The sequence below is a fragment of the Pseudorca crassidens genome, chromosome 18, assembly GCF_039906515.1.
Source record: "Pseudorca crassidens isolate mPseCra1 chromosome 18, mPseCra1.hap1, whole genome shotgun sequence".
Taxonomy (NCBI): Eukaryota; Metazoa; Chordata; class Mammalia; order Artiodactyla; family Delphinidae; genus Pseudorca; species Pseudorca crassidens.
In genome coordinates this window covers 30673242-30697217 of record NC_090313.1, presented here as the reverse complement: position 1 = coordinate 30697217, position 23976 = coordinate 30673242, and the positions used below count along the sequence as shown (strand labels likewise).

Here is a 23976-nt window from a genome sequence, read left to right as displayed (position 1 = left end):
TATTATGGAGATTAATCCTTTGTCCACTGATTTGTTTGCAAATATTTTCTCCCATTCTGAGTGTTGTCTTTTCATCTTATTTATAGTTTCCTTTGCTGTGCAAAAGCTTTTAAGTTTCATTAGGTCCCATTTGTTTATTTTCGTTTTTATTTCTATTACTCTAGGAGGTGGGTCAAAAAAGATCTTGCTGTGATTTATGTCAAAGAGTGTTCTTCCTATTTTTTCCTCTAAGAGTTATATATTGTCCGGTCTTACATTTACATCTTTAATCCATTTTGAGTTTAATTTTGTGTATAGTGTTAGGGAGTGTTCTAATTTCATTCTTTTACATGTAGCTGTCCAGTTTTCCCAGCACCACTTATTGAAGACACTGTCTTTTCTCCAATATATATCCTTGCTTCCTTTGTCACAGAATAGTTGACCATAGGTCCATGGGTTTATCTCTGTGCTTTCTATCCTGTTCCACTGATCTATATTTCTGTTTTTGTGCCACTACCATACTGTCTTGATTACTGTAGCTTTGTAGTATAGTATGAAGTCCAGGAGCCTGATTCCTCCAGCTCCGTTTTTTTTCCCTCAAGACTGCTTTGGCTATTCAGGGTCTTTTGTGTCTCCATACAAATTTTAAGATTTCTTGTCCTAGTTCTGTAAAAAATGCCATTGGTAACTTGATAAGGATTGCATTGAATCTGTAGATTGCTTTGGGTAGTATAGTCATTTTCACAATATTGATTCTTGCAATCCAAGAACATGGTATATCTCTCCATCTGTTTGTTTCGTCTTTAATTTCTTTCATCAGTGTCTTATAGTTTTCTGCATACGGGTCTTTTGTCTCCCTAGTTAGCTTTATTCCTAGGTATTTTATTCTTTTTGTTGCAATGGTAAATGGGAGTGTTTCCTTAATTTCCCTTTCAAGTTTTTCATCATTAGTGTATAGGAATGCAAGAAATTTCTGTGCATTAATTTTGTATCCTGGAACTTTACTAAATTCATTGATTAGCTCTAGTACTTTTCTGGTAGCATCTGTAGGATTCTCTGTGTATAGTATCATGTCATCTGCAAACAGTGACAGTTTTACTTCTTCTTTTCCAATTTGTATTCCTTTTATTTCTTTTTCTTCTCTGATTGCCTTGGCTAGGACTTCCAAAACTATGTTGAATAATAGTGGTAAGAGTGGACATCATTGTCTTTTTCCTATCTTACAGGAAATGCTTTCAGTTTTTCACCATTGAGAATGATGTTTGCTGTGGGTTTGTCTTTATTATGTTGAGGGAGGTTCCCTCTATGCCCACTTTCTGGACAGTTTTTATCATAAATGGGTGTTGAATTTTGTCAAAAGCTTTTGCTGCATCTATTGAGATGATTATATGGTTTTTATTCTTCAATTTGTTAATATGGTGTATCACACTGATTGATTTGCATATGTTGAGGAATTCTTGCATCCTTGGGATAATTCCCACTTGATTATGGTGTATGATCCTTTTAATATGTTGTTGGATTCTGTTTGCTAGTATTTTGTTGAGGATTTTTGCATCTATATCCATCAGTGATATTGGTCTGTAACTTTCTCTTTTTTGTAGTATCTTTGTCTCGTTTTGGTATCAGGGTGATGTTGGCCTCATAGAATGAGTTCGGGAGTGTTCCTTCCTCTGCAATTTTTTGGAAGAGTTTGAGAAGGATGGTTATTATCTCTTCCCTAAATGTTTGATAGAATTCACCCGTGAATCCATCTGGTCCTGCACTTTTGTTTGTTGGAAGATTTTTAATCACAGTTTCAATTTCATTACTTGTGATTGGTCTGTTCATATTTTCTATTTCTTCCTGGTTCAGCCTTGGAAGGTTATACCTTTCTAAGAATTTGTCCATTTCTTCCAGGTTGTCCATTTTATTGGCATACAGTTGCTTGTAGTAGTCTCTTAGGATGCTTTGTATTTCTGCAGTGTCTGTGGTAACTTCTCCTTTTTGATTTCTAATTTCATTGATTTGAGTCCTCTCCCTCTTTTTCTTGATGAGTCTGGCTAATTGTTTATCAATTTTGTTTCTCTTCTCAAAGAACCAACTTTTAGTTTTATTGATCTTTGCTATTTTCTTTGTTTCTATTTCATTTATTTCTGCTCTGATCTTTATGACTTATTTCCTTCTACTAACTTTGGGTTTTGTTTGTTCTTCTTTTTCTAGTTCCTTTAGGTGTTAGGTTAGATGTTTATTTGAGATTTTTCTTGTTTCTTGAAGTAGGCTTGTATTGCTGTAAACTTCCCTTTAGGACTGCTTTTGCTCCATCCATAGGTTTTGGATCATCGTGTTTTCATTGTCATTTGTCTCTAGGTATTCTTTGATTTCTTCAGTGATCTCTTGGTTATTTAGTAAAGTATTGTTTAGTCTCCATGTGTTTGTGTTTTTTACGTTTTTTTTCCCTGTAACTGATTTCTAATCTCATAGTGTTGTGGTCAGAAAGGATGCTTGATATGATTTCAATTTTCTTAAATTTACCAAGGTTTGATTTGTGACCCAAGATGTAATCTATCCTGGAGAATGTTCCGAATGTGCACTTGAGAAGAATGTGCACTTGAGAAGAAAGTGTAATCTGCTGTTTCTGGATGGAATAGCCTATAAATATCAACGAAATCTATCTGGTCTATTGTGTCATTTAAAGCTTTTGTTTCCTTATTAATTTTCTGTTGGATGATCTGTCCATTGGTGTTAGTGAGGTGTTAAAGTCCCCCACTATAATTGTGTTACAGTCGATTTCCTCTTTTAGAGCTGTTAGCAGTTGCCTTATGTATTGAGGTGCTCCTATGTTGGATGCATATATATTTATAATTGTTATATCTTCTTCTTGGATTGATCCCTTGATCATTATGTAGTGTCCCTCCTTGGCTCTTGTAACATTCTTTATTTTAAAGTCTATTTTATCTGATATGAGTATTGCTACTCCAGCTTTCCTTTGATTTCCATTTGCATGGAATATCTTTTTCCATTCCTCACTTTCAGTCTGTACGTGTCCCTACATCTGAAATAGGTCTCTTGTAGACAGCATATATATGGTCTTGTTTTCGTATCCATTCAGTGAACCTGTGTCTTTTGGTTGGAGCATTTAATCCATTCATGTTTAAGGTAATTATCGATATGTATGTTCCTATGACCATTTTCTTAATTGTTTTGGCTTTGTTTTTGTAGGTCCTTTTCTTCTCTTGTGTTTCCAACTTAGAGAAATTCCTTTAGCATTTGCTGTAGAGCTGGTTTGGTGGTGCTGAATTCTCTTACCTTTTGCTTGTCTGTAAAGCTTTTGATTTCTCCATCAAATCTGAATGAGATTCTCGCCAGGTAATCTTGGTTGTAGGTTCTTCCCTTTCATCACTTTAAATATATTATGCCACTCCCTTCTGGCTTGTAGAGTTTCTGTTGAGAAATTAGCTCTTAACCTTATGGGAGTTCCCTTGTATGTTACTTGTCATTTTTCCCTTGCTGCTTTCAATAATTTTTCTTTGTCTTTAATTTTTTGACAATTTGATTACTATGTGTCTCAGCCTGTTTCTCCTTGGGTTTATCCTGCCTGGGACTCTCTGCACTTCCTCGACTTGGGTGGCTATTTCCTTTTCCATGTCAGGGAAGTTTTTGACTATAATCTCTTCAAATATTCTCTCCAGTCCTTTCTCTCTCTCTTCTCCTTCTGGGACCCCTATAATGCGAATGTTGTTGCGTTTAATGTTCTCCCAGAGGTCTCTTAGGCTGTCTTCATTTCTTTTCATTCTTTTTTCTTTATTCTGTTCCACGGCAGTGAATTCCACCATTCTGTTTTCCAGGTCACTTATCCTTTCCTCTGCCTCAGTTATTCTGCTATTAATTTCTTCTAGTGTATTTTTCATATCAGTTATTATATGGTTCATCTCTGTTTGTTTGCTCTTTAATTCTTCTGTTTGTTTGTTCTGTAATTCTTCTAGGTTTTTGGTAAACATTTCTTGCACCTTCTCGATCTTTGTCTCCATTCTTTTCCCAAGGTCCTGGATCATCTTCACTATCATTATTCTGAATTCTTTTTTTGGAAGGTTGCCTATCTCCACTTCATTTAGTTGTTTTTCTAGTGTTTTATCTTGTTCATTCATCTGGTACATAGCCCTCTGCCTTTGCATCTTTTCTACCTTTCTGTGAATGTGGTTTTTGTTCCACAGGCTGCAGGACTGTAGCTCTTCTTGCTTCTGCTGTCTGCCCTCTGGTGGATGAGGCTATCTAAGAGACTTGTGCAATTTGGGAGGGACTGGTGGTGGGTAAAGCTGGCTGTTGCTCTGGTGGGCAGAGCTCAGTAAAACCCTAATCTGCTTGTCTGCTGATGGGTGGGGCTGGGTTCCCTTCCTGTTGGTTGTTCGGCCTGAGGCGACCCATCACTGGAGCCTACCTGGGCTCTTTGGCGGGGCTAATGGTGGACTCTGTGAGGCCTAATGCCAAGGAGTACTTCCCAGAACTTCTGCTGCCAGTGTCCTTGTCCTCATTGTGAGCCACAGCCAGCACCACCACCCTCCCCGCCCACCGCAGGAGACCCTCCAACACTAGCAGGTAGGTCTGGTTCAGTCTCCTATGGGGTCACCGCTCCTTCCTCTGGGTTCTGATGCACACACTACTTTGTGTGTGCCCTCCAAGATTGGAGTCTCTGTTTCCCCAGTCCTGTTGAAGTCCTGCAATCAAATCCCACTAGCCTTCAAGGTCTGATTCTCCCTGAATTCCTCCTCCCGTTGCTGGACCCCCAGGTTGGGAAGCCTGACGTGGGGCTCAGAAACTTCTTTCCAGTGGGTGGACTTCTGTGGTGTAAGTGTTCTCCAGTTTGTGAGTCACCCACCTGGCAGTTATGGGATTTGATTTATTGTGATTTTGCCCCTCCTACCATCTCATTGTGGCTTCTCCTTTGTCTTTTGATGTGGGGTATCTTTTTGGGTGAGTTCCAGTGTCTTCCTGTCCTTGATTGTTCAGCAGTTAGGTGTGATTCTGGTGCTCCCGCAAGATGGAGTGAGTGCATGTCCTTCTACTCCGCCATCTTGAACCAATCTCTCCAGAGGTTAAAAATTTCTGCGGAGGAAGCAGCTTTTCTCTTTTTTCATAACTTTACAATACCCATTTTTGTCTTACTGCCTAAATCAGAAGTGCCTCGAGTGAAAAACTCTGAAAAACTCTGTTGTCATAAAACCTATTTGAGGGATGAAAAGAAACAGGGTTAAAATGAACATTTATTTAATGCACGATTTCAGGCCAGACAGCTCCACATCAGCCAAGCATATGCAATCAAGCACAAGTTATGAAATATTGTATATTTGAATGAAGATATTAGTACGGAGAGATTAAACACTTCCTGCACTATGCACTCCTTTATCACTAAGTGGAATTTCACATGTATGCTCTTCAGAATTATGTGGATTTAAACTGATATCATTGACTATTTTCTCTTGAACCTAATGAAAATCTTTGCAACTGAAAGCAATAGTGATGCTGCAATGAAACTGTCCCCCTGTAAAAATTCTTCCTGTTTAATTACTATTTCTAATGGGCCCTAAGAAGCTTAAAAATAAATCTATTTTAAATCTGTCATGGATGAATTATCCACATTTTCCTTGCTGAGTTTAAAATGCAACACTCAAGCCACTAACATAATAGAGATTAAAATGAACAAATATACATGTAATATTTTTCAAACCAATAATTATTTTGAATAGGTAATATATGTAGAGGGTAGAGAGTTTGAATGGTACAAAAAAAGGTAAATCAGCAAAATGTAAGTCTCCCTTCCACTCCTTTCCCCAGATACCCATTTTCTTTCTGGAAACAACCATTGTTATAAGTTTACTATGCATGGATCTAAAAATGAAATAATAATAATAGCCACCATTTGTTGAATAATCACTCTGCACCAAGGTTCCTCACAAAAATGGTATGAGATAAGGACCGCTATTCTCCTCATTTTACTAATGATAAAACTGAGTCATACAAACATTAAGAATCTTTTATAGGGTCACACTTTGTAGGTGGAAGAATTTTGGTTCAAACAAGAGCTATTACTCGTATTTGTACAGGCTGTACTCAAACAGATACTATACTAGAGAAAATAGCTGAACTAGAGTAACAGTTGCTAGGATAATTGAGATTTGATAAAACTTTACAATGATACCTTAATTTAAAGGGTCTTTAACAGTTAAGAACTAATTTACTTACTTATGAAGTAATATTTATTGAAAACCTACTATGGTCCAGGCACTGGAAACATACTTGCCATCCTCACATGAGAAGTGCAGGCAAGGGAAAAGCAACTAAAATATGCAGTATACAGAATTGGGATCATGCCATAATAAAACTCTAAAATATGTGACATTGATTCCAAGACCATGTGGCAGATGAAAAGGAAAACTTTAGTAGAAATAGCAAGAAAACGATTGCAGGAGACTAGAAAAAAGATGAGGAAACTGCTACAGAAGCTAAAAAGATAGTGACCCATGTCATATAATATAGTGGTAAAACTATCACCTGCAGTAACTTGAAAGATAGTCCACCCAGTAACCTGATGGACTTTTGCATTTGAGCAGAGATTTCTAGGAAGAAAACTGAGAGTGTTTGTACTAGCTGAAGTATGAGGAGCTTCAAGAAAGAGATGGGCTCTGAAAACAACTGACCAATATGTAAGCAGAATTTAAAGAGATTATAGAGGGGCTAGAATTTGCCAGTCTGGAATGTAAACTCTTATTTCCAGATTCTCAAGCAAATAAAAGATTTTCAAATTAAGATATGGCCTAAAGATAAAGGATAAAATCAAAACTATGGCCAGAAGACACTTTTCTAATGCTTCTAAGGAATTTAAATTGGTGCTTTCTTGGGCTGAACAAAATGGCTTCTCAAAAGCTTAAAGATGTAGGTCCACAGAAGCCTGATCTGAAAGTAGCAGTAAATTAGTCTAAAAAGAGAAGAGTGTCTTGAAAACAAGTGTGGCTTTGGCTTCTAGAGCATGGAGTGAACTTTCATCTGATACATAGAAGACTCCCAAAGTTCTTAAGGGAATTGTACTAGCAAAAGTACTGCCAGCCTGGACTACTAGGGACCATGACTATTCAATCATAAATAAGTTTCTGGGTTCCTAACTTTATAAAGGCAGGAACAGGCTGAGAAAGTTGCTCAAAGGACATACAAGGAGATGAACTGGAATTGGACATTTGGAATTTTAAGTGTCTGTGGGATATCAGAGCAGAGAAATCAGAGGAGTTGAACATGTGGTTCTAAAATTTAGGAGACAGGACTTCCCTGGTGGCACAGTGGTTAAGAATCCGCCTGCCAACTCAGGGGACATGGGTTTGAGCCCTGGTCCAGGAAGATCCCACATGCCGCGGAGCAACTAAGCCCGTGTGCCACAACTAGTGAGCCTGTGCTCTAGAGCCTGCGAACCACAACTACTGAGCCCACGTGTAGCAACTACTGAAGCCCATGTGCCTAGAGCCCATGCTGCGCAACAAGAGAAGCCACCACAATGAGAAGCCCACGCGCTGCAACAAAGAGTAGTTCCCGCTCGCTGCAACTAGAGAAAGCCCACGCACAGCAACGAAGACCCAACACAGCCAAAAATAAATAAATTAATTAAATTAAATAAATAAAATTTAGGAGACAGATCTAGGCTAGAGATATAAATTTGAGAATCATTAGCACGTATGAAATACCAAATGCAAACTTTCAGCTTTGGTTGAAATATAAGCAAAATCTTGGGACCCCAAGTGACAATGTTATTCAATGAGAATCTTTAACATAAGCAGAAAATTGTTGACACAAGTGCTTTTGAGGATGCAGAGCACTGGGCTAGTTTTACAACATTATCATAAAAGTCAGGTTCCCAGAAAGAAAACAAATTCATCCTAGATGAATTCAAATAAGACTTTAATGAAAGGAGTAACAAGGAGCGGGCAGAACTGAGGAGGACAGGGAATGCCGAGGCACTGAGAGCTTTGCAGCAGTGGGGAAACATTATTACACCTATGACTAAAAAGTCAAGAGTAGGAAACAGTGTTTTTTGTTTTGTTTTAAAATATTTATTATTTATTTATTTTGCCTGCATTGGGTCTTAGTTGCGGCACGCAGGATCTTTAGTTGCGGCATACCTGTGGGATCTAGTTCCCTGACCAGGGATCGAACCCGGGCCCCCTGCATTGGGAGCATGGAGTCTTAGCCACTGGACCACCAGGGAAGTCCCCAAGAAACAGCGTTAATGGAACCTAGAGGGAGGCACTGCCCAGCAGAATATATAGTTGGGGAGGAACACAGCTACTGCAAGAGATATGGCACAGAGCACGGAGCAGGCAGGGAAGAAATGCCCTGACCTTGCCCTCCTCTTGTGCTATATGTCCAGCTGGTATACATGCCACTGGACAAGCCAAAGGGGCACAAGTGATATAGTCCTCAGAGGACAGTTTTCCAAGGCATAAGGCAAGGGAGAGAAGGGCAGAGTGTATCCAGACAAGCAAATGCAAAATAACTAGCACAGGTTTTAGGTAAAGGAGAAGATTTAATAACATTTATAAATCAGGTATCAAAAATGCAAAAGAATGTATAGCACTAGCCAGGTGGGGAGAAGGCCATGTTGAATTTATATATGCAGTTTCTGTATCACAAATATGAATCTCTGGACAGTTTGCTGAGAAGGACAAAAAGAACCTTTTTTGTGATATTCTACTTGTAATTACAAAAGAATTATCATAATCATTGTCATAGTCATCATCATCTCCTTCAAAATGTAACATTAACTCAAGACAATAGATACTACAAAGTTTGTTTTTCATGTTTGTTATGATAATGTATTTATGAATTACATCAGCATTGCATGAAACTGTATCTGTTAGAATGTTTGTTGTAAGAATTGACTCTACACACCTATGCTGTAATATGTTCCCAATCAGCATGAAACAGATTGCTAATAAGGATTCATTAACACATTTATTTTGGCTTTCTCCTTATAGACCTATTTAAACAAGATAATCTTTTTGATTCCAACAACTTCATGTCTAAACACAATGTCAAAGCATTTTTCTTACATGATATGGATGATAATTTCAGTCTGAAGAGCTGATGACATCAACCACAGAGCACTGACAATGAGAAGGAAAGATGCCTAGGAAGCCCGGAGGAACATCAACATTTAAGGGAAATGCAGACCAAAATGTAGCACACAAAAAAGACTAAGAAGGTTAAACCAGAGACATAGGAAGAATGTGGTGTCATAGAAACCCAGTGAAAAAAGAAGTGGTCCACATTTTTACTTGCTGCATACAGATCAAATAAGGTGAAGAATGAAATGGTTCCCTTCCATTTTTAGCCACATGCACGTTATTGGTGACCACAGAGAACATACTTTTAGTAAGAGCAGAAGTAGAATGAATGAGAGATGCAGACATTAAAATGCTAAATATAGGCAACATTTTAGAGATGCTTGGCTCTAAAGAGAAGAATAAAGACTAGTAGCTGAAGGAGGGAGTGGGGGACAGGGGTCTGTTTTTCAGTTTGGTTCCATTTAGTTGGTTTTTAACTGGTAGAGAGTATTCAGCACAGTAAAATGCTATCGGGAAGAAATGAGTGGAGTGACAGAAGCTGAATCTACAAAAGAAACAACAGTTAATCAACAAATGGAACATGGCATCTGTTACAAAGTAGATGCTCAGTAAGTCTTTACCAAATAAATGACTGAATTCCTTTATAAGAAATGAGGTATTTAATCCAGAAACCAAGTGAAGAAATTGTCTGTAGACAGGAGGCACCATATCTCTTCCATCAAAAAGGCAAAAAATGAGGACATGAGTGTGGATGCAGTTCATTTGGTAGATGTGGGGTCAAGAATTTGAGAAAGTTCCATTAGATGTTTTCTATTTTCTCTGTGAAATGAAGATGAGATCATCTGAGAAAAATAAAATAAAATCTGGGGAGTGGTAGATTGGAAGGACTGAGAAGAATGAAAAAGGTTTATGAATAGTCTCTTGTGTTCTGAAAGGATGCTTCAGAGAGAAGCTCCTTTAAGCAGCTGCCAGCCTCTGCAGTATGCGGGGTGGCTCGTGAAAAACGTTGCCCAGCGTATATACTCCCTGTACAGGGCCTCAGGGCTGAATCAGGTGAACTCACCATCATCTGGCATCTTTCCCTGTTCCTCCCTTACTTGAAACTCTTAGCCACAGTCTTCAATATTTTTTCCCTCCTGTTTTCCTGGCATTGTTCCACCAGATTTGGTAGAGAGCTCCCTGGGAGTCCATGACCTTGGACAATTCTGCCCCCTAACCAGGACAATGTTCCACGGTTCCACTTGAGGACACTTTTTGTAGCTCATTACAAGTCTGAGACCTGCTTAGCCAGATACTGACCCTACCACCAAGGCACCCACTAACCTTCAAAGGAGCAAACTGGGCATAAGGTCTAAGAAGGGGGCTAAGCCTACTTCATTGTCTATCCAGTCTCTTCACACAGAGCTTGAGTCATCTTTGCCCTCAAGACCCTGCTCTGGCCTGCTTAAGTCCTAAGGACTTCATTCCCTCTACTCACCCAAGTACCTGATGGTGGAAAGGATCTCTCCCTTTGAGAGGAGATCCTGCTTGAAATCTACCTTAATATGACCTTAGCCCATGGCCTCAACAAGGAAACTCTATTAGGTTATAACACAGAAAGCCTAACACGCCCCCCCAAAGAGAAAATAGTCATAAGATAGGCAGCTTTGTTACAACAGTCAGAAGAACTCCCAAATCTGTATAAGGATAAATAGTACAATATTCTGTTCAACACAGAAGTTGAAGACAAAAATGAATAAACTATATGTCCATTGTAGTCATTACCTAACCAGTAAATGATGTGTATATAAAGTATTTTAGACAAACTCTAGGGAATTTTAAGTCAGTTCTCAACAAAATTTTAGAGGATGCAACACAAATTCTTGAATAACACATGTAGCTTTGTAGAAAACTTTGCCAAATAACTGATTATCTAGTATTGAGATTATGTAAGAGGAAACACTGAAAAAGGTGGCCTAGGGAATTTATTTTCAGCAAATGTGGAGGGAGAAGGTGAGAGAAACAAAAGTGATGGCTGAGAAATTAAAAGCACTCTGAGAAGCAGTGGGACCATCTCTGGATTATATAGTTACTAAATTTTCTCATCACTTTGCTCTAATGTATATGAAAAAAGTTATTTAGACCAGGCAGTATTTTTTTATGATTATGGCTATAACTCTAGAGGAGAATTATTCATCTGTTTTGGATCATTAAACTCAGTATGTGCATTTGATTAAATTCCACTCTTCTCTCAGCTACCCATTATGATACTCCCTGTTTTAAAGTAATTCTCCCTTGTTAAGAGTGATGCATTGCTTTCCTGTTTAAAAAAGAAAAGAAAAGGCAGTGAGAGGCAGATCTCTGAAAGAGGCTATTTTTTCTTGTTACTTTGCAAAAACAGCAGCAGCCGAAGTCCTGGAACAGGGAAGCTAGAAAATCTATCTCTTTGGACCCTCCTCTCTCATAAAAAGTAAAGGGAAACTTATTTACAAAATAAGCAATAGAAAAAATTTGGCCAAGTACCACGCAAAATTATTATCATTAAAAGGAGAATAAGAGGCAGAATAAAATCCCCACAAACCATGACAAAAACACTTCGAAAAGACATGGCAACCAAATGTGAAACTATAAAATCTAATATTTCAAAATAAGCTAAAAGAAATTAAGAAAAGTATAGAAGCTATGAAAGAATAACATAAATCAGCATCAGAGAAACTCAAAAATAGCAAAACCAGAATCTGGGGTTATAAAGCAAGGAAGCTGAGACCTTTGTTGAGTTTCTCTCTGCCATTTCTTTCATCTGGCCCTTCAAACTTGAAGCCCATTGAGCACATTATGCTCAACTTGAGCCCACTATGCTCTAGGCTAACTCTGCCTTTGCCATGAGCCTCTGCAGTGCTGACATGCAATACAGCAGATTAAGCACATGGTAGCTTTCATTGAACAAAAGCCAGTGAGAAAGCAGAAGAAAGAGAGGCAACAATAAAGAAAAGGTAAAAGGTTGAGAAAAGTTATCTTGTGCAAACAAAGACTCAAAATTAGAGATTATTATGAAAAGAAAGCAATGCAGTTTGCGCAGCAAAAGGAAATGTCCACCATGACAAATCAAAGCAAGTTCAAAAGTCCTCTGAGCCGAGAAATGACCATATTACAGACCTAAGTAAAGCAAAATACACTTAGCAAGGTGGTAAAAGTACAACCAGGCACCGAATGAGGCTGTAAGCACTGGTCCTCCAGGGTTTGTACTTGTTGCTATAGCCCCTAACGACTCTTCCTTACAGGAATCGAGACTCCCTGCTGGTAGAGGTTCAAGTGCAAAAAGAAATCCTTATATATAAAACTGCCACCAAAAAATGATGCCGATGTCTAAGTTGATCAAGGTGCCTACCTGTCTGAGTAAACAGCTGGCCATTTTGAAATCCGTGATGGAGATCACAGAATAAAGGTTTCCAACACCCTAAAAAGCCAGCTGGATCTCACAGTTCAAGAAGGATGCCGAAGTACAGTGAACCTCGTTTGGTGTGATACCAACAGAAAGTTTTTGGATTAAGCCCTTTTTTTTTTTTTAAATTTATTTGTGGCTCTATTGGGTCTTCATTGCTGCACGAGAGCTTTCTCTAGTCGTGGCGAGCAGGGGCTACTCTTCGTTGTGGTAGGTGGGCTTTGCATTGTGGTGGCTTCTCTTGTTGCTCTAGGTGCGTGGGCTTCAGTAGTTGCAGCACATGGGCTCAGTAGTTGTGGCTCACGGGCTCAGTAGTTGTGACACACGGGCCTAGTTGCTCCGTGGCATGTGGGATCTTCCGGGACCAGGGCTCGAACCTGTGTCCCCTGCACTGGTAGGCGGATTCTTAACCACTGTGCCACCAGGGAAGCCCTGAATTAAGCCTTTGAGAGGTGGAGCTTACTCCACTGCTATACGACTACAATATGAAAGCATCTGATACTTGAAAAAACAAGATTTTCTATGTTACCTCCTCTTTGATGTTCTGATATTGTTCTATGTTTATCAATGGAATGCCTCTTCTGTAGCTCTTGCCTTTGTTCTAATCATTAAGATCAGGAGAAAACTCACTTGAACAAACAGGAACATGACACTAATTCTAGAAGTTATTATACCATCTTCGGTGGTTTTGAGCATGAGGTAGAGGAGATCTGACAATCGTTGTATGACTTTCAGCCAGTCTTCTGCTCTCTCTCTAGTTTAGAGAGTTTTAAGTATCTTGCAGTCTCTGCTCTTGGGAGTTAACATGCCCGTGGCAAGCATTCATTGCAGCAGTGGGTACTTCACCATTTGGGCTTAGGAGTTTTCCTCGTATACAAATGTGCTTTATTTAGTGATACAAAAAGTTTATGTAGAGAAAAAAATGAGAGAACTCAGGAAATAATTTTAAAAATTTTAAGGAAGCATATATAAGAAACACAAGAACAAATAAAAACAACAAATAATGACAGAAATAGGAGATCAAAATGAGGAAAATGTTAAAATTCAAAAAGAAATGAAGAAAGAGTTGAAAAGGATTTGAGAGAAAGTGACAGGTATAGAAAACAGTCAGAGAAGTTCCTACAGATGCATAGCAGAAGTGCCCAAAGAAGAGAACCAAATCAATGGAACAGAACAAATATTAAAAGCCTATAATCCAACAAAATTTTCCTGAAGTAAAAAAAATAAACAAAAACTTGAACATACATCTTGAAAAGCACACTATGTACCTGGAAAAACTAATCCAAAATGACCAACATCAAGACTTATTTTAGTAAAACTAATGAATTTTAAAGAAAAACTTTAAGTATTCGTTTTGTATCTAGACCAAAACACACAAATCATTTATAAGGGAAGTGATATCAAATTGTCATCAGATCTTTTTACAGCAACCCTTTATGACTGAAGACAATGGAGTAACATATGCAAAACACTCAAGGCAAGAAAATGTGAGCTAAGGGTTTTATATCCATGCAAACTGACATTTAAGTATAAGGAACATACAGAAACTGTTGTGAACATTCAAGATGTACAGAATCTCAGGCATGTACTCGTGCATGTAAGAATTCAGACTCCATCTTAAAGGGGGTAGTTACTACTCAGCTCTAGCCAATTATTGGCACTGGAGAATATACATGTAGTATTTTGGGGTCTTCCAGCTTTTTAAAAAGACTCAAATTAAAAGAAAAACTTTGTGGAAACCAAAAGGTCATTTCTGATGAACAATTAAGATATGTGACTTTTAAACTGAGGCTAAAGAAAACCACCTATTTATTTATGTATCCATTCATTCATTCAATACTCAGTTTTATTATTTGAAGTTTTAACAACTAGCACATAATTTATAATAAGGTATTTTAAAAAGATGATCACTTGATTTTATTATTTTACAACTTTATTCATGTTTCACATATACTAAAGTATAATTCCTATCTTCAGATGTACACCATGACTTGGGAGAGTTTTAATGTTTAGATTATTTATTCTGTTCACCTTACATACCCCTCAGTCTTATTGTCAATTTCTTTTTAAATGTTTTAGTCAAGTTAGTTTTTCCTAATGATTTGCATGTAAAACTACTTTTAGAAATTTGTTGGAGTCAAACAAGCTTCTTTTACTGCCTATTATGGAACGAACTGCTTACCAATTCATGTATCACAAATCAAAGTAAAAAAAGCACATTATCTGGCTCAAAGTATACTTTAATTATGGCTGTATGTATGACTGAGGCCAGCTATATGATAAAAATTGCTCTATGATGTATCTTGGTCTCCCATCTTGGAGAAGGAACAAATATATTTGTAAACTAAAGATACTAATATCTTTTGACTTTTTAATAAAACATGGTAAATTCTCAGGATATAAAAAATAAGTTATATGGAAATTTTCACACAAATAAAAAAGACAATGGTATAACAATCCCAAATATACACATCACCCAACTCCAACACTTATTAATAAATAGCTAACCTTTCCCTGATCAATATCTAAATGTTTATGGGTAGGAACAGACTCCTCAGCTGATTTGTAGTCACCCTATAGCACTGAAAACCACTGCCACAAAAAAACTTACCTCCTCAAGGGCATGATCAATTTCATTCACCTCAGTATCCTTGGCTCTTGGTATATGTGCTACAGAGGAGACACCAAGTATATAAATGATGAATGGTTAGACGTCTATACGAGAAGGCCAGGGGTTTTCCATGCCCAACTATGAGTGGTGTTTTTAGCAAGAAATAAAATATACTGTCTTTCCTCATCCCCCAAACTAAGCTGCTGCTTCTACAGCATGACGGGGTTTGCACATGTTGGAAGGAGACAGTAAACAGTCTGCTTCTCTAGGGCTTCCCCTTTGCCCTGCCATTCATTTGGAAACTCCTATGGGCCTGAACGTAATTATCTGTCTGAATTCCTCCAACCTGTTGCTTAGTCATCATGGCTTAGAATCTACAATCTGCCTACACCCTGCGGTTATGTTCTTGACAATAACAGTTCTTTAATAGCACATCTTAAATATTCCTTTGCCCTTTACCTTGGCACAGAAGTGTGAAACACAATGAGACATGTAAGTGCTTTTCTTTAACAAATGTTCTTCATATGCTAAAATAGTAACTAGCCAAAGTTTAATAGCTATTTTCTCCTATGGTACTTGGAATTCAAAAGAGCGTAAATCAGGATCAAGTTAATCAAGCTATGCGATTTGTAATATTCAGTATTTCTGTGTGCTATGAAATGGTGGTTAAATCAATAGCTAGCAGATCCCCTTATCAAATACAGGACTAGTAAAATCAGCACACTCATTGGAGAATGACAGGTGAAATAGTAAAATTCCATTTAAATGGTGGCACCTAAGATTCTCATTCAAATTTGAAAACCTTAATACTTAAACTCTGAAATTCATCAGTATAGTAGAATGTATAGGCTAAATTTATACTAGCATCATTCATTTCATGAGAATATTAATATTAATGAATTAGCACAAAAGCAAGTAGATTACTTCTTTACGCAATATATAAGAAGCTATTTAGCAAGTTACCTCTATACTTTTTAGATGTGTTTAATTATCCCTGTGCAGAAAAGAGTTAACATAGCACTCCTGACTGCTTATTCTTAAAAAGGCCAGCTGACAAGGTTGGCCCTTGGTTGGCATCTGGGAACTTGGATTCCAGGAGCGCTCCCACCATTGACTGATATGAGTGGCTCACTGTGCCTAAATTGTTTGTACAAACAATGTAGTTATGGAACCCTCTGCATCCCTTCTGGGAGTCTGAAATTTGGGTACATGACAGGCAGGGGTGCCTATATGATAAGCTCCCAATAAAAAAATCTGGGTATTGAGTCTCTAATGAGCTTTCTTGGTTGGCAACATTTCACACAATTTGTCACAACTTGTTGGGTGAGAGATTAAGCACGTCCTGCATGACTCCCCTGGGAGAGGAATCTTGGAAGCTTGCATACGTTTACCCCAGATTTAGCCCCATGTGCCTTTCCTCTTTGCTGCTTATACTTTGTACCCTTTCACTGTAATTAACTGTAGCCATCAGTATGACTACATGCTGAGTCTGGTGAGTGCTCCTAATGAATGACCAAAACTGAGGGTGGTCTTGAGTACCCCCAACACAATCCCCTAACCTACTTTTAAAAGAATCACTTAATTTGAGGATTAATAATGTGCACCTCAACGTAAGATATAGCTTCTAAATGCATTACTAATGAAAACTTAAGGATTTCCTAAGCATTGTAAATCAAGAAATCTGTACAATTGATTGTAATTATACCTTGTTCTGATTTTGGTTACAATGGTGTAGTCAACCTTACAGACCATTAATAAGGAATTCTCTTCTAGTTGTTGTCATGACGTTGCCCAAGATCACATCGGACCCATTGTAGAGTACAGGACAGTACATTGTATCAGACAGGACCCATAGACAAAATTCAGATCTCTTTTAACTAAATTAGGTGTATCTTGAACTATATGTTTTACTTTGATCTTACCATGCCTCTCATGAGTGGTTGGGGGTTGTTTTTCTGGTTTGTTTTGTTTTTTTAACTTTAGAAGATGAACAGTTATTTGCAACCCAATCTAAACCATTGTACAGGATAGTATTCTATGCGTATGTTTCTCTGCACTGAACTTGGCTATACTATTTTCCTACTCATATTTTAATGTGTCCTAACTTCCCCAGTTTTTTTCTAACTCTCTTATTGCAGGTATTATTGCCAGACATTTCAAAAGTTTTCAGGTAAGCCATAAAGGAAGGAAGAAAAGGACTGAATATGTAACATGTCTAAAGAAAGAAAAGCGAAAAAAAGGGCAAGCAGTTAATACTGGAAAATGAAAATTAGTCAATTTATCACTAAGCACTAGATGGACTGGCGGTCAGATGTACTTTGGCCTCCTGGACAGATACACCTCATCTATAAAGGTGGGCGCATTATAATTCCCCTTTCTCTGGTTTCAAGTTCATTGAGCGCCCTTCTGATTTGCATTTCTCAAGGAGTGTTAATATGTTTTCAGGGTCTACTATGTTTTACATATGGTGTTCAGTTTTCACAGCAACCCCAGGAGTTGTTATCCCTGTTTTACAGCTGAGGAATAGCTGGTCACTTCTGCCTGGGGTTGCCCCTCTGGCCTTCAAATATCCACAGGCACTTTTATTCCCACACACAGAAAACACTACACGTTTGTTCTGAGTATGTAATGTTTAGACTATGCGATGAACTTGGGGGTACAGATATCTCTTTGAATGAATTAATAGAAATGTATAAAACTGCTCACATCACTTATTTGTTAAATGTTTCATTTGGAACAAGAAAATAGTACCTGCAGTCAGTTGAAAATTTCACTGTAAAAAAAGTTTGTCTTAAAATTTTTATTACCTACCTCCAGCACTTCAGGATTTTAAAAACATTTTTCATTACTTATTTAGTTCAATATAAAACTTTAAATCACTGTATATTGAACAATCAATCAACCTGTAATTTTAAGCACTGTAATACTACTAAAGTTTGTTTGTTGCATCAAAAATGACCACAAGATAGGTAATACATAACAATGTTTTAATATTTGGGAGATTCTTAAGGAATGTATATTATCAAATAAAAGTGGTATTTTGTTTCATTTCAAATATTATGTTAGTCTCTAATTTTAAGAGAGCCAGCAATTTTAATTGTAAAATAGTAATTCTGCCACTTACTGCCCATAAAAGGACAAATAAGACAGAAAGCTGACAAATTTCAAAAATCTTTATCAAAGTGCAGGATCTCCATTTGATGCACAGTTGTCTCGATCATATCCAAATACAGGTCCATGTTGGAACCAAAAGTCAACATATCTGCCCAGCCCCTACACACCCAACACACATTGGTGGCGCAGAGACAGGAGAACACAAGGAAAAATTCAATCTCATTTACTTATTTATTTACTTACTGGAAAGACACGAACGGGAGACACAGCTGTCACTGGTCCACAGCAGTGATGAAATCCTGCCAGGAAGGCATGAAGACCTCCTCCCCTAAGTCAGATAACTAACTCAATCTGTTCAGTCTTCAAAATGGGTAATAGGGGGACTTCCCTGGTGGTCCACTGGCTAAGACTCTGCACTCCCAATGCAGGGGGCCCGGGTTCAATCGCTGGTCAGGGAACTAGATTCCCACATGCTGCAACTAAGAGTCTGCATGCCACAACTAAAGATCCCGTGTGCCACAACTAAGACCTGGCACAGCCAAATAAATAAATATATATTTTTTAATGGATAAAATTCTCCACTCTACCACATTGTGTAATAGGCTGACCCGCTGATTTTTATAATTAGTTATTAAATATCTGACTCCCCCAACAGATTATAAGCCCTGTGAAAACTTTCTGTTCACCACTATATGCCAAGTGATTAGCAAAGTGTCTGACACTTCAGAGATGTTCAATAAATATTTGCTGAATGAACGAACAATATAACTACTATAGACTACTTAGCCATTATATTTTCAGTGTAAATTAATAAATAAATATTTTGAGTTATGTACCCATCTTCACTGAATTTGGTTAGCATGAATCATTCCTCCTGAGGCAAGATCATTGGACGGACTGAGTTTCTTGAGATGTTGGGCTAGTAGACCCAACTACATCATCCAGCAAAATGCTATGTATCATAGGTTTACTGCATGTTTGTTTGTTTGTTATTACTTCAGAAGCACAGACGAATACTGGATTAATCATTTAATTGTAGTTCTTGGCTTGTGGCACACTTTCATCATTGGTCTAAACCTAGCTCTCTTTTATTTTAATGTATTTTATGTGTTTATTTAATGATATAATAAACACCATGAACTTATTTCCCAACATGAATAATTGGACATTACCAGTAATTTACATCTACTGTGGGTTCCTCTTCTATCCTGCCTCTAACTTCTCCCTGTCTTGAAACCTAGAGGTGACCAATCACCTTGGTTTTGCTTTTCATTCCCTTTATTTATTTATCTTTATGTTTTTACATACATATATTCAGTATTATGTTACTAAGATTAATTTATGATGTTGTGTATACTTTTTGCTCATTAATTTTCTCTCAGTACAATATTCCATTGTGAAAACATACCACTCTTTATTTATCTGTTCTCTTGTCCACAGTCATATGGGTTGTTGCCAGATGAGGGCAACTTCTGGATCGTGCCCTTAAAGCATCCCTTCTAGTGGAGTTTGTGTGTGAAGCCAGGAGTTGGTACAACCACCCTGAACTTGTTGAAGAAGCTGTACAGTAAGAATAGTAGAGTTATAAGATAGAAGTGTATGTCCTTGATGTCTTCAAGAAGAACAAACAGCTTGGACATGATAAATAATTCTGTCTAATTTAAACCATCGTCATTTTGGGATTACTACCACAGCAGCTGATAACCTAACACATAATTTGTACCTAAAAGTGAGATGCTACTGGAATAAAACGTGTAACAGGAGGCACTGGCAGTCAGGCAACAGGTGGTGAGGATACTGTGGATGGGAACGGTGGTGACTCATGCTATGGCAAAACATCTGATAAAACTATCACCATATGATACTGAAGTTGTAGACCACGTGCTTATAGAGCCTATAGCTCTAAGGTAGTGCTTCTTAACATAGGTCCTCTTGGCATTTGGGGTAGAATAACTTTTTGTTGGTCAAGAATACCCTAGGCATCGTAGGATGTACAGCTCGCCACCCATAAAATGCCAGCAGTATGATTCAATGATCTTATCTACTAGCCCCAGGCAATATAACAATCAAGAACTTCCTCATACATTCCCTCATGCCCTTTATAGAAGCTAGACTGCCCCCAGGTAAGAATCACTGCACTAGAGGAACTAACTAGAAAAAATGGCAGAACACTGATGTGTTGGCTCCTTCTTGCCACTTTTGGCAAAATTCTACAAGACAGAGAAGCTCAGGCTAGGTTTACGTGCAGAGATGGAGGGAACTTCCCTTTGGAAGAGAGGTTCTGTTTGTGGCTGGATGCAGAATGGTGGGACTTTGGGATTGTCTTCCCTTGGGAAGGATAAACATGTTCTGCAAGTGGAAGGAAGGATGCCTGTAGCTGGTGGACAAGAAGGAAGACTAGCAATGACGCCTGGCTTTCCTTAGAATCCCTTTTCTCCCTGTAGCATAGCAATAGAACTTTTAACTGGGCACACAGCTACCCCGCTAGACATTTTCTAGTCTCCTTGGCAGTTAGAAGTGGCTACATGAATAGGTTCTTCCAATGGGATGTGAGTAGAATGAGGTGTGTAACACTCAGGACGTGAGTTTATACGGAGAAGTATGCCCTTCCGTCTCCCTCCCTCTCTTCAGCTGACTGGTATGTAGGCATGATGATAGAAATTGGAGCAGCCATGTTTTTCACAAGGTGGAAGCCATGCGTTGAGAATGGCTGGTCAACTACACAGAAGGAGCCTGGAGCCCTCTCTAGCCACCATACCAACTATCTTATTTAGCCCATCTCACTGGGAAGACACATGCACTCTCTTGCATCCATGATCTCATATGTATTACCTTGGCCTGTTTGTTGTTAGCTGGTTCAAATTGTAAACTGAAGGGATAATAACATTAGCTGAGTTCAGGTCATCATTTTCACCAATCCTAAAACGTGAGCTGGACTTTGTGATCGGACCTATCTCAGCAGGAGAACTCCTTTCAGATTTCTAAATTTCCCCCCAGTTTTACTGAGATATAATTGGTATATAACATTGTATTAATTTAATGTGCACAACATAATGATTTGATATATGTATATACTGGGGAATGATTACCATAATAAGTTAACATCCATCACCTCACATAGTTACATTTTTTTTCTTGTGGTGACAGCTTTTAAGATCTACTGTCTTAGCAACTTTCAAATATATAGTACAATATTGTTAACTATAGTCACCATGTTGTGCATCAGACTTCTAAGGGTTTTTTTTTAATTTTTTAAGTTTTTTTTCTTTGTTTTATTGAGCTATAACTGACATGCAGTACTACATAAGTTTAAGTGTACAGCACAATGATTTGATGTACAAATATCATGAAAGACTTCTAAGTTTTAATGATCTCAAAATCTACAATACATAACCTATCTAGCACCCAGACCTTGGTTTCTAGTACCACTGTCTAATAAAAAGAATGAGGGTTCTTTGGGAGAAATGACTGATTCAAATACACAAGGTGAGCCTGGAGCATCTTGTAGTGATAAGTGTCAGAAAGCAGTGCTCAAAAATTTTTTTAAAGTTGGCGGGGCTGTGTCAAAGGGGCACAGCAGCCAAATGAAAGAGCTCCCAAGAGTCAAAGTTGGAATGACTTGAGGAAAAAGTGTATTCAATTGTAACCCCAAGTATAAAATAAATATCCATGAGTTTGTACTGTTATAGATAAATGAATGAGTACGTTAATAATGGGGAGAAGAGATGAATCTCTCTCCCAGAATTCCAAATAAAATATGTAGATACTTCACCATAAAAGAAGGGGAACATAACTCCACATTCCTTAAGTATAGCCTGCAGGTAGTGACTTCCTTCCAAGAGTAAAGTATGGAAAAAAGCAGGTGGACAAGTAACTTTACAGTGGAGAAACAGTCATTACTTCAGCCAGGTTATCAACATCCTCATGAACACTCATAAATCATGTTGCTAGTAGGTACCCTTGATATGAAGTGAGGAAAATGCACTTTCTATCTGTGATACCCATAACTCCAGTTCAGAAAAACATCAGACAGATCCCAATTGAGGCACATCCTACAACATACCTGACCAGTTTGAGTACTCCTCAAAACTGCCAAGGTCAACAAAACTAAGGAAAGTCTGAGAAACTGTCACAGACAAGAGAAGCTCAAGGAGACATGATGACTAAATGTAATATCATGTCCTAGATGGGATCCTGGAACAGAAAAATATATTAGGTATAAACCGAGGAAACCTAATGTATCAATAGTGGTTCATCAATTATAACAAATGTATCATAAGATGTTAACAGGGGAAATAGTGTGGGGTATATGGGAACTTTCTGTACTATCTTTGCAATTTTTCTATAAATCTAAACTTGAAAGAAACAAAGTTTATTTTTTAAAATCTAAAGTACAAAATAAATTTTTTTAATTATTTGAGGGACTTCCCTGGTGGCGCAGTGGTTAAGAATCTGCCTGCCAAGGCAGGGGACATGGCTTCGATCCCTGGTCCGGGAAGATCCCACATGCTGGGGAGCAGCTAAGCCCGCGTGCCACAACTACTGAAGCTTGCACACCTAGAGCCCGTGCTCCGCAACAAGAAAAGCCACCGCAATGAGAAGCCCACGCACCACAACAAAGAGTAGCCCCCACTCCCTGCAACTAGAGAAAGCCCGCACGCAGCAACAAAGACCCAATGCAGCCAAAAATTTAATAATAAAAAATAAATAAATAAATGAATAAGTAAATAAATATTTGAAAAAACTTATTTGAAAAGATAATTCTGCTTAAGTACTTTTAAAAACGAAGCACCAGCATGATGGAAATTTCAACGCCTTTAATTTAATGTGACTATCTTGCCTTCTTTCCACATAAATCTGATATGTATGTTAACCTGTCTTGGTAGCAGAATATCTGAAAATATTTGGGTTTTGCTTGATGAGCTTGGGGATAATCTATTTCTTTTTAGAAACTAAATGCTCATTAATACATTTTCCAACTTGAGAATCAAGTATTTTCCAAAAGTTTACATTTAAGTCAAGTGTTTGAAACTTGAAACACATTTTCCCACAGAAATGTTGTTACAAACAGTGGTTAATTCCCAGGCCAGCCAGGTGAAGCTCATTAAACTCATAATAAGCAAAACAGACATCTTCAGTGAAAACAGTGTAAAACTATATTATGAGAAAAACTTGCCTTTCAAATTCAAAAGATAAATTTAAACATGCAATTTAAATTTATTCTAATCAAATCCATCACCCAGTGTCTGAGCCAAGGGCTTTCTTTGGGCCTCTTTGCAACACTGCAAATGAGGAGGGGGCGGAAGATGGAGGGTGTTAAACTGGGGTGAGTGGGAGATGGAAAGACCATAAGCACAGTCTGCGAAGGCAAGTGTGCGCTTTTGACCCAGATTGGGTGGGCAGGTTTCTACTTTGATTTCTGGGGATACAATGAAGTTGGTACCCCAAAGGACAGAGAAAGGGATAGAAAGGGGACTTTGTCTTCTCCTAATCCTAAATCTTTAATGTGCTACTATGCAGAGGGTGGGTAATACAGTAGTCTATGGGCAGCTGGTAAGGATGAATGACCAGTTGGCTAACTCTTCAAGCTGGTGGGACTTGAGTACATGGGTGGACAGCAGTAGGCATTGGACCCGCACTCCTCACGACAGTATGCTACCGAGCAGAGGACCAAGAAAGAAAGTGGATTCACACAGGAGATCTGCAGAAATGCTGACAGGGTGTGAAGAGGACTTAAATTCCCAACAGGAAGGCTCAGAAGAGGAAAC

At 38.1% G+C, this 23976-nt stretch overlaps 1 protein-coding gene across 1 annotated transcript in view; it reads right to left on the bottom strand.

The window, feature by feature from the left end:
- The window catches only part of TBC1D4 (TBC1 domain family member 4), a 251307-nt gene that overhangs the window by 226537 nt on the left and 794 nt on the right, over positions 1–23976 (bottom strand). The gene's annotated exons all lie outside the window — the stretch shown is intronic.